The 15,941-nt window shown below is 37.9% G+C and overlaps 1 protein-coding gene across 1 annotated transcript in view; it reads right to left on the reverse strand.

Annotated features, from left to right (window-relative positions):
• GALNTL6 (polypeptide N-acetylgalactosaminyltransferase like 6) overlaps window positions 1-15,941 on the reverse strand; it is a gene marked incomplete at both ends in the record, with an annotated part of 430,944 nt that overhangs the window by 78,042 nt on the left and 336,961 nt on the right. The gene's annotated exons all lie outside the window — the stretch shown is intronic.

The raw sequence follows: 15,941 nt of genomic DNA on the forward strand, positions 1-15,941 counted from the left end.
GACACTGACACACTGCCACAGTTGTTGCTGGCAACCTGCCATCCACAATATAATGGCCAAAACAGCTGCAGGATATTCATCCATTCTCTGGCTCCTGCAGCCCAGGGCCACATAAACATTCTGGTGTTTCATTTTATAAACAGTGACCTTTCCAAGTCAGTTTCCTATATCAACTTATTGTGAGGAACTATGCATGGAAATAAATTTAAAAAATAAAGCTAGGACAATGAGGTTGTTTTTGTAATGGGAAGGAAATGGACATGAAGATAGATCTTAATATTTAGATACCAGCATGAAGCACACAGACAGCTGACTTCCTAATAAAATTAGGCTGAAATGCAGAGTAGTTGATAGGTTCTCTGATCTGCAAAATCTGGTTCTGTTTGTATCGCTAAGCATCATCTTTGGGAATATTTTTTCTTCTAACAAGAAATGCCCACTAAGAATCATTAAAAAACCCAACAAGAAAAAAAAACACCCTACAGTTTTGCCTCTTCCTAAATACATCTGAAACACAAGCCCTGCTCTTTTGTCTTTGCTGTAACACCTCAGCTTGCCACTCGTTACTTTGGAAAAATATGATAATTTCATTCATCAGGGGAAAAGGGAGAGAAAAGCTTAGTCGCTAACAATTAAAACCATTGACAAGCTACATTTAGTGATGCTAAGGATTGCAAGCTAAGTCTCATGGAAATGGCTTTGTCAAGTTATACTTGTTCCTGATATCAGGTACTAATTCTTTGGACTTTTACAGACAGCACAGGCCTTGTTTCTGTTCTTACATCATTACAAATTGCAAGACGTTTGCTGTGGACTAGCTAAAAGGATTTCCATTTAGCAGTATCCTGGAGTATATAATGCTGACATTGCCTTAAATACAAATTTAAGGCAATGAGCAAACAAGTCACAGCACAGACAACACAGGATCTTGTGTAAAAATAAAATTAAGCTCCAGTGAAATAGAGCTTCCTCCACATGCTTATTTTCATCTTGCTTTCTTCCTAGCTGATAAACACATACAACTTTCCAAAGCTACCTGCAGATTTGGAAGAAGTAGAACACTTCCACACTTAGTGGAAGAGTACTACATGGGGTGGTCTTCTGTGCTGAGGAATCCTGATGCACACTGGCACAGAAGAGGGACTGGGAACATCCCACTGCAATGATTACAGAACTGGTTGGGGCCTCTAGGAGGAGAAACTCTACATTCTAGAGACATCCTGAGTCAAGAGAGAGGATTGTGCTCATTGCACTGCCTGGGATAAGTATTAGGTCAACTGAGGAAAGCCAAGTCTGAGACAATAACAAAAATAATGACATTCAGATAAATTTAGAAAGTTTTTGTCTTCTGCTCTGCGGCTGACTGTAGAACACACATTTAAATTCCTAAATAAGAAGTAAAGAATCATCCCCTTTTCCACCTCATTTCACTATTTACACACTCAATAAAATCCCAACAGTAACAATGCCAAGAGATCTTCTGTGTCTTGAATGGCGAGTTCTGTATGACCAATCATATTCACTGGACAAGGCTTGTGTGCTACTCTGACTCATTTTAGCTACCAGCTACAATTCAGTTTTGTGACTGAACTGAGGTTTATTCAAGCCCTGGATCATTTTGTGCCCACAGGCAAAACTGTTTAAAGTGTATATTTATTGAACTGTTTTTCTGTTTTTATGAGCTCCATTGAGACTGTTCCCATAGCACAGAAAAAAGGAAGAAGGGAAATAGACCTTAAAAACAAAGATACAAAGACCTTGCAGGTAATATAAGAAAGTCTGTTAGTGCTGTCAGTCTGGATTTTTTTCTATATTGTAAATTGTATCATCTAATAGCCATGAAAAATGAAAAAGCTCCAAAGTGACAGGTTATTACATATTTCCAAAGTAAATCAAATCTAATCAGTTAGGTACCATAGGCTCTGTTAGTCCTCAGACACCAGAAATTTCCTGCAGTTCTCGAAGGTCACCTAACCCTTCTCCTTTTCCATCCACAAGTCTTCAGTTTGTTTGCACTGAATTGTGCATAGGGACCAAGAGCAAGACCACATTGCTGCACATTGCTCAGACAAGCACTAAAAAAGAGCTGGGTTGCTCAGCCAGAACACACCTCTCCAACTCTGGAAGCAGCCACTAAATGCCTTGGCTATGGCACAAATCCCCCACCAGCACCTGCCTGCCCTCAGAGATGGGATCACTGATGAGACTCTGGTTGATCAGAGGAGCTGACCAGCTACTACCTCTGAATTTCATGATGCGTCAGACACAATTGCTTTACTCCTCCCGGGTGTTAGGCAGTTTCCCTCTTTGTAGATAAAGGCAGCTACCAAGAAAGCACCTAAATGCTCTGATGGAGAGAAGCAGGAGCCTTACTTGGACAATCCAAATTGTCTGTGGTGTTGGTAGGCTCTCTGGTGCCTGCAGGCACACGAGTTGGCCCTTCACTAGCTGGGTGTCACAATGGTTAGGGTAAGGCCCTTACAGCAGGCAGCTGGAATATGGCCAGCACTGCTGCTTAAATGAACTAATACTAATGCACCCTTTTCATGCATTCTGATCATTATCGATTGTCTTGAGCCAAATTAATTCACTGAAATTCAGTCTCATACAAAGAAAGTAATTTCATTCCTTCCACATTTTTCAGTGAGCAAATTCTGAAAGCTGAGTGCCTATCTTCTCAGGAAAACACTTCAGGGAGAGATGATGTAAACTATCAAATTATGATACATTCTTTTCTGTTCTTATATCAATTGCTAAATAACAATAGAGTTGAATAATACGATTTGATTGTCATTAGTTGTATTGGAGCTTGAAATCTATTAAATTGATGGTAGTTCATACTGTTCTTTCATTGCTTTAGATTCCTTGCAAACTCAGGAAAAAGGTCTCTCAGATTTTAATTTTTCTTTTTCTTTGGCTGAAATTCTGTGGAACAAACAAAAGCTCTGTACCACCTTCCTCCCTCTCTCTCAGACAGCTCTTTACGCAGTTTAGAAAGCATGTCACCTGATTTGTGAAGAACTGCATTAAAACATCCAGCACATCTTTTGATGCCAGAATTACATATCCCAAAATTATTCTCATCTATTCAATTAGTCCCATGACTGAATGATTTTATTATTTTCTCCTTGTTGCTAAGGAACAAGTCAAAAAAAAGCAGAAACACACAAATAAAATTTGCACATCTTTTTTACACAGAATTCTAAATGCATCCTCATTTAGACATATCTGGAGAGAAAGGAAAAAAACAAAAGTATTGACTTGTGAATTTTATAGAGCTTAGTTAGACAAGTGACATTAAAATACCAAAGTATATGGAATTACTAGAGAGACATAAAGTATCTACATTTTATAGACCAGCTATATATTAGTACAATCCTAACAGTAAGTCACGACAGAGTCAAATAGAGGCCTGCAAGAATACCTACTGTATCTTCAGCTTTGAGATATGGCAAGGAAGGTGGTCTGGGAATTTATTTGGGAAAAAATTCTCAATAACTAATATTACTATAAAAACATCACAAAGTATTTGAGTTCAATGACAAACTCCAACATGGTGTTAAGGCGAAGGAAACAAATTCCCTTTTGGATTCATAAGTAAAGATTTTTTAAACTTAAATCATTATGAAAGTGATCTCATACCCTAATTTATCCTACAATATCTTGAGGTACTATCTGTTTCAAATTTTACCAATCTCTAAAAGCAAAAATAAACACAGAGTAACAGCCAGAGACAGTAGAACAGTAGTAAAGAAAATTGTAGCATTTTCTACTATTAATATAAATTGTAAAAACATATATTTCATTTTGAACCACATTTTTTATTAAAAAATAACATCAGTGTTTGTGATTACTAACAAATTTAGATTTTTAAAAATCTTGTCTTTTGCCAAACTTATTAGAATAAGCTTCCTCTTTTCACAGAACTCCATAAATTTCCCTCACAGAAGAGAACACCAAAAATTTTATTTCCTATAGTACAACTGCATTTTCTCACAGATCCCAACTATTTTATTGCCTATACTATCTGCAGAAGAAGCATCTCACACACAAACCCTGCATGTTACACATACACATTCACAGCTAAGGAAACTCAAGCAGACAAGTGAACATGCAAGAATCAATGTTAGCACAAAACTGTAATTCTAGAGAAATTATCTAAAAGAAATTATAATGCAGTGTGTAAAATAGAAAGCAACCTGTAATAAAAAGACATTTAAATGTCCAGAGGACAGCACATTCTACCCATTCATTACCAAAGGAAACCATCTGAACAGATTTGCCGTGACAATGGAACAGGGAGGTAGGATGGTTTAATTTATATTCAGTAGTATTACACAAATTCCACTTTCAGAATTGGGCAGGAGAGAGAAGCCAGTATTTAAATTCTGCAGTAAGCTATAAATGGTTCTTTTTGCATACAAAGAAGCCGAAGCCCCTTCCATTAGATATGGGGGCAAATATCTAATTCGTAATTGAAAAGAAAATACATCCTACTTTTCTTTCCAGTGCTGGTCAGATGAATCCCTGAATTTTAAGTTTGACACATGCCAGGCACCTGCTAGGGCAAGAGCTGGCACAAGGGTGACAAATAAAGAATAATGCATGGGCAGGCTGTTTACAGGCTGTCACTGCTCTGACAAGTGATGATAAAGGGAAGCATTATGTCTCTTCTAGTGGCAGCCTGTAAACAAATTCTCCATTGTAATTGTTCTGCATGGGCCTCCTCTGTCTTCATTTAAAGTCTGGAGAAGTTTTTCTAAAATAATAGCAGAGACACAATTGCTTGGTCATAATGATTAAAGATCTACACAAGCAGAATACCCATTGACTTAACTTGGTGCCCAGAAATAAATTGGAAACCAGGGTTCTGTCTCTGTCAGGTAAAAAATCATGTAGTAGTAAAAAGCAGAACTGAAATTCTTCTCTCATGTTGGGATGCATACAGAGAGTATTTCATTATCACATTAGTACCCATGTTACTGTGTGATAAGAAATATTCCTCCAGGGTTATTGAGAATGATTAAAAGATTACATGAAAGCTAGAGCTGGTCTTCAGGATGTGCTTGACTCCAGAATGGACCATGAAAAAGGAAGGAAAATACAATGAAAAGAAAGCATTTTGTTAAGCTCCACTTCGGTCCAGCCAGGCAAGTCCACCCCAAATCTCTGCCTGTAACAGGGCCCTTCTCCACATCTGTAGCACCTCAAATTTCTGCTCAAAAGTACTAGCAATTTCTCTTAAGGATCACTGACCAGCAAATTATCAAATAATGAAGACCAGCAAGAGAGTCTGCTAAATGCCTGGATAGACAATTTTAACTAAATCTGTTTATTTCTAACCTGAATTGAGAGGTATGTAATTCCCAACATGAACCATATGAAAAGAGTAAAAAAACCCAAAACTTACAGTAATAGAAAAAGTATATTGGCCTCTACTGTTATCTCAGCACAGGAATATGAGAGCAAGCAATGTAGCCAAAATGATAGCAGTCTGTGGCCTTAGGTCAGTAAAACAATACACAAACAATTATTTCTCTTGGTGAAAATTAAAGCAATAAAATGGCTATTTTGCCTTGCAACAGCCACAAGGCCAGCTTCTTTCAGGCCAGCTCAAGAAGATTTTTCTCTATCTTTTTAACTCTCTGGCCAGCAACAAAGAGCTTTGTGCCAATATGCACAGACAAACCTGCAAGTACACTCATGCACCCTCCATGGCTCTCATAGTGAGAAGAACTCTATCACTTTATTATGTTCCTTTCTGCAAGATGGGATTCTCTTCCCAGGTAAAATTAGCAAGGATATCCTCCTTTTGTTTCCTGAAGCCTTGAGCATATCTTTTTCCCAGAAGAGCTTAATCTTTTGATGACTGACTTAAGCTTGACAGAAAACACATAAAGGAAACTGAGTGGCCTATGGTTATTCAGTTATCCCTTGTTTTCTGCTGCAATTGACAAAACAGCCCTTTCCAGTGCATTGCCATTCCTTTTACTTTCACTGCCTGTATGTCTGTTACCATAAAACCAAATCAGTCTGAATAGAGAATATAAGGTAAGCCTATGAACTTCCCTACATCATATTCCTTTCTTCTAGCTTCCCTTTAAGTTTCTTATTTGCAGAACGTTGATTGGGAGTGCTGGCTAAACACGGAATGATTGCACAGTCTATGCCAGGTCAGCTGCCACTTTTCATAGCCAAGTCAAAGCCTACAAGGAGGACAAGTTCCCTGGTTATAACTCTGGGTAAACTAATCCACTGCTGCACTACTGTTCTTGTGAATAAGTCTTTTGTAAAGTCCAAACTGAATCTTCCAAGCTGCATCCTGCGGTTGGTGCCTCATACCATCTGCCAGTATCAGGAGGAATTGAGTTTTGTCATCTCTGCAATTCCCATTCAAGTTACTGTGGGCAGATGTTAGATCACCATTTAGCTACTGCTTTGCCAGACCAAACAAGCCCAGGTTTGTCAGCCTCTTCTCAAAGGTCACATACTCTTGGCCCATGACAGTCCTGCCAGTCCTCAGCTAGGCTGACTCCAGCTGTAGTCCTTCTTGAATTGGAGAGGCCAAAATTGGATGCAGAATTACAGCTCTGTGCAGAACCAACAGTGTAAAAAGCAACATTTAATTTAATCTGATTACTCTCCTCCTAGCATAGCCCAGTCCCGTTTGCCTTCCTGGTGATACAAGGTGAACACTTTCTCCTATTCACTTGGTATCCAGTACAACCTTTGCAGGTCCTTCCATCACACTAGCCAGCCAGTTTGCAACTTCACTGGGACATGGAGTTATTCACCTGGGTGCAGAATCTATTACTCCTTGTTGAACTTAATGAGATTTCTTTTGCTTGATCCTTAAGCTTCCTATATTATTTAACGTGTCAATTCCTGTCTCTGTTTTTGTATCATACACATATTTGCTGAGGGCACACTGCCTCATCATGCAAGTTATCAGTGACTGACATTGACCTCAGCATTTACCTAAGCTGTTCTGTTTCCTTAGTCAGGAAAGGACTAAGGAAACTAAGGAAATCTGGAGGAAGGATGGGGAAGTTTTCTGCCAAACAGATTTTAGCATCTAATCCATAGCCATTTCAGACAACAAGCAGTTCCAGAAGCAGACAGGTAGTGTGGAAACTATTGGGTGTGATAAGTTCTGATACAGACTGATAAATAAAAGAAAAATTCATATCTACTTAACAGCAATTGCCTAAGAGCCATCTTATTTTAGCACTAGATAACCCATTCTTTCCAAACAGTTTTGCACACCTAAGAATCTGATCACTTGAGATCACCATGTATTTATTGCTGATCTGGAAGTAGCACTGCTTACAGAGACTTGTGCCAAACACTCAGAAACTTATTTTGGCTGTGATGTTTGAGTTAACTGGCTTGAGTCAAGCTAAAATGCAATCTCTTTTTTTCTGATATTAATAATGAGTCAAGATAAAATGCAGTTTCTTTTTCTGATGTTAATAACGACTCAAAGTTCTTGCATGATATACTACAAGGCTGTGGAGGAGTACCCTGAATGTGCAATTGTTCTGTTCATTCCTTGCACTTCAATGACTATGAACTCCCAGACAGCACCCTCATTTTGATGTTCAAATTCAACTACAGCCTGTTAGAGTTGAAAGAATCTCCAAACTCCATAGTAAATGCACAAAAATTCTTTTGCCACAACCTGGAAAGGTCAGCCATTACTAAGAGCAAGAGGCTGAACACAGCAGATGAGTGCAGCTTGATTTCATTCAGGATAGACTTAAGGTAAACTTCTCTGAACAAATCTGTTTTGTTGCACACGGGCTTTCATATAGTCATGAAAGGAGTGACGGGGACTGCAGAATCTGTGATGCAAGCTGGATTTGCTGAGACTTCCCCAACTACAGAGACATTCAATAGAGACATGCAGAGATCCTGGCACTTCTTTGTTCCACTTCCCTGAGCCCAGATAATTGTGACTTACCAGTCATTCTGTCACCAGCAGAGAAGTGCCTTTGCCAACAAGATGAGTGTTCAGGTAACTGAACACTGAGATATGAGGTGTGGTGACTGCTTACACAGATGTCATGGAAGCATCATTAAACTCTTGAGGTACTTTTTAATTCAGGTTTTTGAACAGGAAAAAAAGTGAAACATTTCATTTTTAGATTGCAGTAATGCAGCACAGTACATCAAACCACCTCATAAGCATCTAGGGCTGGCTTGATAGCTGGTTGGTAATAATGACACAGATCCAGGTTTTCCTTCCTTTTAAGGAAACAGTGAAAGATATTTTAGTGGATTTATTCCAAATGCCAATTGTACGTGGTAGCTCTTGAAACTTTCAATGGCATTGTAGTATGGCAGCATGTCTTTCCTACGTCTGACAGCAGGCTCCTTCATTTGCAGAACATTTTGTTCCCTGGAACTGCTTTACCACAAGAGCAGCATGGTTAATGGAACAAACTTCAACCAAACTGGGAAGAATTTCTTCATATAGGTCATTCTCTGAACACAATTATGTAGCACAGACCTGTCAAAAGAGTGACCTTGCTGCATTAAAATTTTATTATTTTTAACAGGTCTGTTTACTACAGAGGTATTTATACAGTAACTCATCCCCAAGGGAAGTATATTGTGAGGCTTCTTCCAGGTTGCAAGACCAATTAGAAGGTTATTTGGAAGTGAATCCATAAAAGATAAACTTTCCTTGAGATCAATACATTACTCACACATGCTATCCTCTTTCTTTCACAGTAACAGTTTTGCATCCTGACAATATTGATTCTTAAAAATCGTAAATGATGACCTGTCAAGCAGCAGTTACTTCTGTAATGTATTTTTAACACTGCAAACAGCCTTGCAGATTTTGAGACCTGTATTTAGACTGACATTTTCTCTGTTTTGCCTAAAACTATCTTTGACATACTTTTAGTTCTTCCTCCAAAATATATCACTAACTTTTGCAATAGGTGCTGTCTCCAGGGAACAGTTTTCTCTCATTATGCTCTTTTTAACCTCTCAAATGCCAAGGACAGTTTGTATTGGAGAACTGGTAAAGCACCACTGTGAGGATGGCACTGACCTTATATTTGCAGAGGACAGCAACACTGCTCCTTGGAAGCACTGGAAATAGGAGTCACAGAACACACGAAATCACGTCATTACTTTTTAAGTGGCATCGGATTCTGGTACAGCTCCCTGCATGGAACACTTATTTCCCAGAGTAATTCTACTGACATTCTAAAGTGTTGCAAACCTCAGGCTTGACTAACCTGAAGGTATTGGAATATGGCCATCTACTCACAGAATCTTTGAATAACCTCCTGACTAACTGAAAGCGCTGTACTGCTGTAGTTCTTTTCCATTCTATGTGCTAACCATCACAGGCTGGCCAGGTCCTAAATAGAGCCTGAGGTGAGTCCTTTCCTCAAGAATTCAGTGAGGTTTTTCCCCTGAGTGCACAGGACTTTTGATGCAAATAAGAGAAGCCCTTGAAATATACTTTGAAACTCAGATTTTAAAACACTAAAGAGATCTTGGGCAATATCTTATTTATTATCTTTGAAATGTGATATTATATCAAGAATATAGTAAAGTTGTCTTCCAACTTTTGTATCGATATTTTTGTTTTTAAAAATGGCCTCTCTGACAAAGGAACTGGAGTTCTGAGGTACCAAATCTTTCCTGTGGAGTGATGAATTTACCTATGCTCTGCATAGTGCAACGTGCAGATGTTCAACGAGGTTTTTCTGACCTACTGAAAGAGGCCTCAAATTCCTAGCAGGGCAAATGCTAGAAGCATGGAGCCATAGACTTCTAATTATCCTTCATATCTCCTGAATTCTATTTCCTATAACAAAGCACCTGGTAATACCTGACTTTTTTTTACAGGTGGAATGCAGACCTTTATAAGATCCAGGAACACTTACTGATGAAGCAAGGATCCAGTTCCCTCTCTCAATTGCTGCATTTCATCATCCAAACATTTTCTTCTCATAGCTGTTATTTCAAGAGTTTTTCCTTTTTCAATTTTGTCCAGAGTGGAAATACAACTATTCTTCTGATACTTTGAAATGAAAAAGTTTCTGTTTTTTTTACCAAGAAACTACCAACTGTAGTTCTCAAAACTGTTTCAATCATTTAACTGCAGAAGTTAGCCCTGTTAGTTGCATAACCTTTGCACTCACTGCTATGTCGAGGAGCACAGTGAAAGAAGATGGAGTTATTATTGCTGAAGAGGTTTTCAGAAAGCTGCAGTTCATGGAAATTCTCTGACAACCTACTGGCAAAGAAAAGCAATCAATTTAAGTAATGTTTTTTAGATTAGGTCAGGTACCTTGTTTACCCCATTTCATTATATGGGACAAGCAGTTTGCTTCCAAAATTAGGTCTATTGAAATCTTATCGTGAAAGAGTTGTTTTGGTTACATACTTTGAAGAATGAGAATTAATTATCAAAAAGGAAACCATTCTCTGTTCACAGACTATCTGCTATGATGATGTTCCTCTACATAATGAGGCAAACACTGATGCATAATTAGGCATCTTCTAACATCAGTGTGAGCTATTAATCAAACAAGAGCACCATGTTTTATCATGGATATAGGATCCGCTTTTCACTTTTTATTTAAAACAAGAAAAAGAATAAATAAATGAGCTGTTACATAAATCAAGCTTTGGAAAGGGAGACACTGAGTTTTTTCTTTTCTTTGCTATGTTTTTCTCCCTTTGTTTTAAACATTGAACCAACCTGTCTTTTCCTATCTCTCTCAGTTGTCACAACTGTTCTGCAGGATCACTAATGCTCTTCACATTCTCTTTAGTCTGGCAGGTTGCCTCATTAAGGGTAAGAAAGAGAAAGACATACTGAATATTAAATCAACATCTAAGACCTAAAGGTTAACTAATTAAATAAATAAATATTATATTGAATATTAACTAGTAGATCCAAGCTCCAGGCAGCTCTCATACAATGACAAAGGGATTAGGCTCAGACTACGCCCATACATTTCTATACATCCTATTTTGAATACTCCTCCACCACTTTCCCTCACCCAAACAGCTGCCTGTCCTGCAGCACCAAAAGACAAAGGATATAGCCTATTATTTTTTACTTTACATGGCAACAAGTTTATGGCAATATAGTAACCTGTGGGTACAAGGAATAAGGATGGCATGGACTGTTCTTAATCTCTCTGGAAAATGGAGCTTTAGGATTGTTTCATCTTCCTATAGACAGCCACATGAATCCAGATTCAAACACAAGGCTTTGTACATCTGGCTATACATTTTACTTGTATAAGCACAGTATTGTCCCAGTGATCTTTTCATATCTTTCATAAGTAAAGGATTAATGGACTAGCCAGTATCAAGTGAGAAATAAATCATTGCCATGAACCTGTCTTGCTCTTAAGAAAGTGTAAAGCTATTTCAAAACTGGAATGGTTATATCTGTTTTACAGCATTTTCCTGATCCTTAAAGATGGACAAAATGCTGCAATTCTGAACACAACTGTCATACCTTTATTACTGTAAAAAACCTGCAGATTATGGCTTTAATAGAGCACCTAACCTTTGTATTTCATATTTCCTTGACATATAAAAAATTACCCTTTAAATCTACAATAGAAATACCTTAATTTAAGATATATCTGAATAGATAAACAAAAGATTGTATAATTTTCATTTTACAGCACTTTTTACTGAGTATTCAGTAGACTGTCATTGTCTTGACTGATCCAAGAAGTTCCACTGGTCCTGACCAGAACTATATGAATCCTCCCCTCATCACCACCTTTTCAATGAACTGGAAGTGTGGTTCACACACTGTGTGTCACTTCTCCCCAGTTTTGTACTGGTGTGAGGTTTCCCACCTTCAGCAGACCAAGGGGTTTTTTTTAACAAAAGGTATAACAAAAGGTGTGGAAAAGTTACTGCTCTTCCCTGTAAACTTTTTTTCTTTTTTTAAATCTATGTGTCCTCTGCACAGTGAAAACCAGCCATGTGAAGATTTACTGTTGTAAGCAAGCTAAGTGCAATGCAAAAATAAATCAGGGCAGAAAATATTCTCCTTGGAAAAACTTTTCATTGTGTGAGTCACATTTCAAGAGATCTACTGTGCTACCTACACATAACCTCCTCCAGCTACTCAGAATTACACAAGCAGCAGTATCTTTCCAAAAACCCACTTACTCATCTCCATGGCAGCTCCAGCAAGGGCTTTCCTGGGAAAAACACAAGTATTTTTGCATTTAGCTGTAGTTTGATCTGTAGAGTTGGTAGGTTTTTCCCATGGAAATATTGCAACCACATATCTCGTATTTTTCAGGTGTTGTTTAATTTTTTTATAACTTATTACCTAAGGTTTGTTTCTTTTCTGCTTCTTATGAGGGCATAGCTTAGACCCAAGTAGAACAATTAGGAAACAAATGGAATAGGTGCAAGCAAAAGAACAGACAAGCAAACAGAGAAACTGCCACCATTGACCCATGTACCACTTTTGTAACTGTTCTCATGTAATGAATTTTTTAGAAATCATTGAAAAATTGGGAAAAAAAAAAAAGGAATTTGACTAAATTTTCTCATTATCAAAGACATTCCTAGATGAATTTATCATTATCTGGAGTGGTAGATGCTTATCAGACTCTGGAATCTAAACTGTGATAGTACTTAAACACCAAGAAATGTGTTCAGCTTAATTTTAAAGCTACCTGAGAGCTGGAGCTCTGAATTCTTTCTAGAGCAATGTTTCTGTGTTCATATTTTCTTGGAAGCAGCTGAAAGGAAGCAAGAGCAACAGAAAAATAAGAGAGGAGTTAATAAAACTTAGAGTGGGCAAAGCTGAATACAGGAGCACTATAAAACCCAAAACATCATACACCACATAAGAAAAAAGTAAAATAAAAATAGCTACCAATATTCTGATATGGATATGACTTCTATGCATACCACACTATCATTCTGCTGTAGGGCTGGGCTTTTAGCTCTGCTGTAAAGAGCACACTGTATTTTAGCAGCACATCCTGTAATTTGGTTCACTTTGCAGCTTGGAGCCAAAGGGGAAATACTTTAAACTCAGACAAAAGAACCCAATTTCCAAAAGAGCAGCTGGAGATGTTCAGAAGAAGGATACAGGCTACCTGTTTTCTTTCACTGACACACGTTCAGGTTGCCACGAGGAAATTCTCTCTAGGATAATTTCCTTAACAGGAAATTTCCCTTGGTATGAAGGTGATGTGCTTCATTTATTAAGATTACCAGACAACTTTTTTAAAGCAAGAGTTTTACACAAGTGAAAATTTCAGTCCCAAGGGAATTAAGGACTGAAGGACTCATTTATCTTGCAGTTCTCTGGACCACTCAGTGTGGCATGGCCAAGCACTAGCAACAGTGCTTTGCTTTTTTTTAATGAAAATGCTTTTTTTATTAAAAAAAAATTAAACATATCAGGACATGGGACTTGTGCTGCGTCTTGAACTTATTTCATCTTGATTTGCTGTATCTGTAAAATACATAAGGAACATAGACCATACCAGCAACTTGCTTAAAGAGCTGATGATTACTGTCCAGCTTGCCGTAGCTCTAATACCACAATTACTGGTGGGAAACTGGCTGCTGCTTATTCTGTGTTCCTAAGCTTTAGTTACACTATCCTTTTTTTTTCTGTTGCATTTTGTTTAGCTGTGTGTAGCTGCATGGTTCTCTCCCTAAAAGGAAATCACAGCATCTACAGGGAAGGATTAAAGAACCTAATAAATTAGGCCTGGGAGGAAAAAACCCTCATCCCCTGCTTTGTACTCCTGATGGTAAACTCAGCTCAGTAGAGCAACACATAAGTGGATGAGCACATCACCAGAGAAAAGGGTAGATAATAAAATGCTGGCTTAAAACTACTTCAGTAGCATCATTAATAACAACAAGGAATAATTAGATAATTTACATAAGTGTAAATACAGTTTAAATTGCACTAAGTTAACTGACTGCGATATCTTGATTAGGCAATTAAAGCATTAGATCGACAGTACATTTTATTTCTTGGATGCAAATGTGTGCTCGTTCGTTTACCAAAATTGTATATAAATTGTATACAAACCAGCACACTCACACCATGCTTTTTGAAGGATCTCACAGAATGTGAGGACATCAAAAATACTTCAGTTTCCTTTGAACATGTCCTAGAAACTTATAATATCTTGTTTCAATAACCCTACTGTGTGTTTTGCTTAGCAACTACTCCAGCAAAACTCTGCAGAATACCTTGAAAGCAACTAAGTCAGCAAGGCCAGTATTTCATCTATTCGTCAATGTCAATATTGTTTTTACTTTTAAGGCCCTTTGCAGCCTCCAAACACCAGAGCTATCTGTTTCATCAGACAACAGTTTACCAGGGGACTTAGGGCTTGTTAATGTAAGATTCAGTATCTGCCATAAGACTGAGGAAGCTTTACACACACAAGCAATTGTTTTATACATTTATCAAATTTATGAAAATGCACTTTGCTTTAAGCCAAGATATTCTGAAAAGGACTTCCATATAATGCAGATAATTTGTGAACTATACAGGGAAAACTTCAGCATATACAAAAGAACAGGAGGTAGATATAAAAATATAAAGCCATCTCCACATTCCATGTCTCAGATGAGCTTCACTAAACCTCAGCTGGCCAGGTACAAACTCTCTGACAGCTGCTGCTCACCAGGGCTGCTAAAGTACTGTGGGACCCCAGCTGAGTCCCTGTCTCATCTCACTTCTCCTGGATCTCATTTCAGGGGAGTGTGAAGGGCTCAAGGTCACTCCCAAGAGGAGCTTTAAGAACTGCTGGTGCGGCAGGGAAATTTCGGACTGCAGTGAGCCAGGGCAGCCTAAGGACTGCACAGGGCAGCACACAGTCTTTAAGGCATTGCCCCCAGGCAGCAATACTGACATTCTGCCTGTGTGTGGATACATGTGAGGACAGGAGCTGACAGCAGATGGGAAACTCAGCCTCTGCGAAGCTCCCGTCTCACTCTGGGGGCTGGTTAGACAACAGAAGTGAACAAATTACCATCTCAGGTTCTTAAAGCAGAGAACAAATACTCAAACTCAGGGCTGTTTATTTGGTAGGAGCCAATTTAATACCAAGACTGAGTTTTCCTAAGGATTTCTGTTCACTTTGGAGTTTTCACCAAATAAATTGTCAGGCTACAGACTTTTCATTTCTTGTTTCAGTGAAGCCCAATTTGCTTGTTTTTCCCAAACTTCACCCATGTTTTGAACATATCTGTGGAGAATAACTGAAACTCTGAATCTATTGTATGCTTCTACTTAATTCAGTCTTGTTTTTTTCTACAGGTTCCACATTTTTTCATAGTCTCTCTTCCTGAGCAAAGATTGATTGATTGCAAAAAAAATGGAGAGGGATTTTAAAGTTAGTTAAATATGTATTCATACATTGCCATACACTCTACATTATTGCCATTATAGACATGTTTACATAAAATTAAAGAAAAAAACCGAAACTTCAGGCACTGTTTCAGGGAAGAAGACAGACAGCGCTTGTTATGTTTCATTCTTTTAAGCTAAAATTAATTTACTCTTCATATTTCTGAGTGAAAAGGTGATTGCCTCAGTAAAAGCAGAGAATGGTTACTATGTAACTTTGTGAAACTCTTAGTTATTCAGCACTGGAATAACATCGTGTATTTCATGTCATGTAGGACTTACTAAAGTGCCTAAACTAAAAAGACTCTCCAGAACTTCTTTACCTTTTAATATTTCATAGTACTGCTACATGCACTTTTAAACACCCAATTAATTTTTATGAACATTCTGATTTTTTTCTGAAAACAAACCCAAGGTGAATATATGTCATTTTAAAAACGGTTACCTTGTACTGAATTTCTCCTGGAAAACTTCAGCTAATATAGCACAAATAGTCATCTGATTCATAGTATCATTTCTCTCAGATTTTTCTGTCATC

Source organism: Fringilla coelebs (assembly GCF_963513975.1).
Source record: "Fringilla coelebs genome assembly, chromosome: 4".
Taxonomy (NCBI): Eukaryota; Metazoa; Chordata; class Aves; order Passeriformes; family Fringillidae; genus Fringilla; species Fringilla coelebs.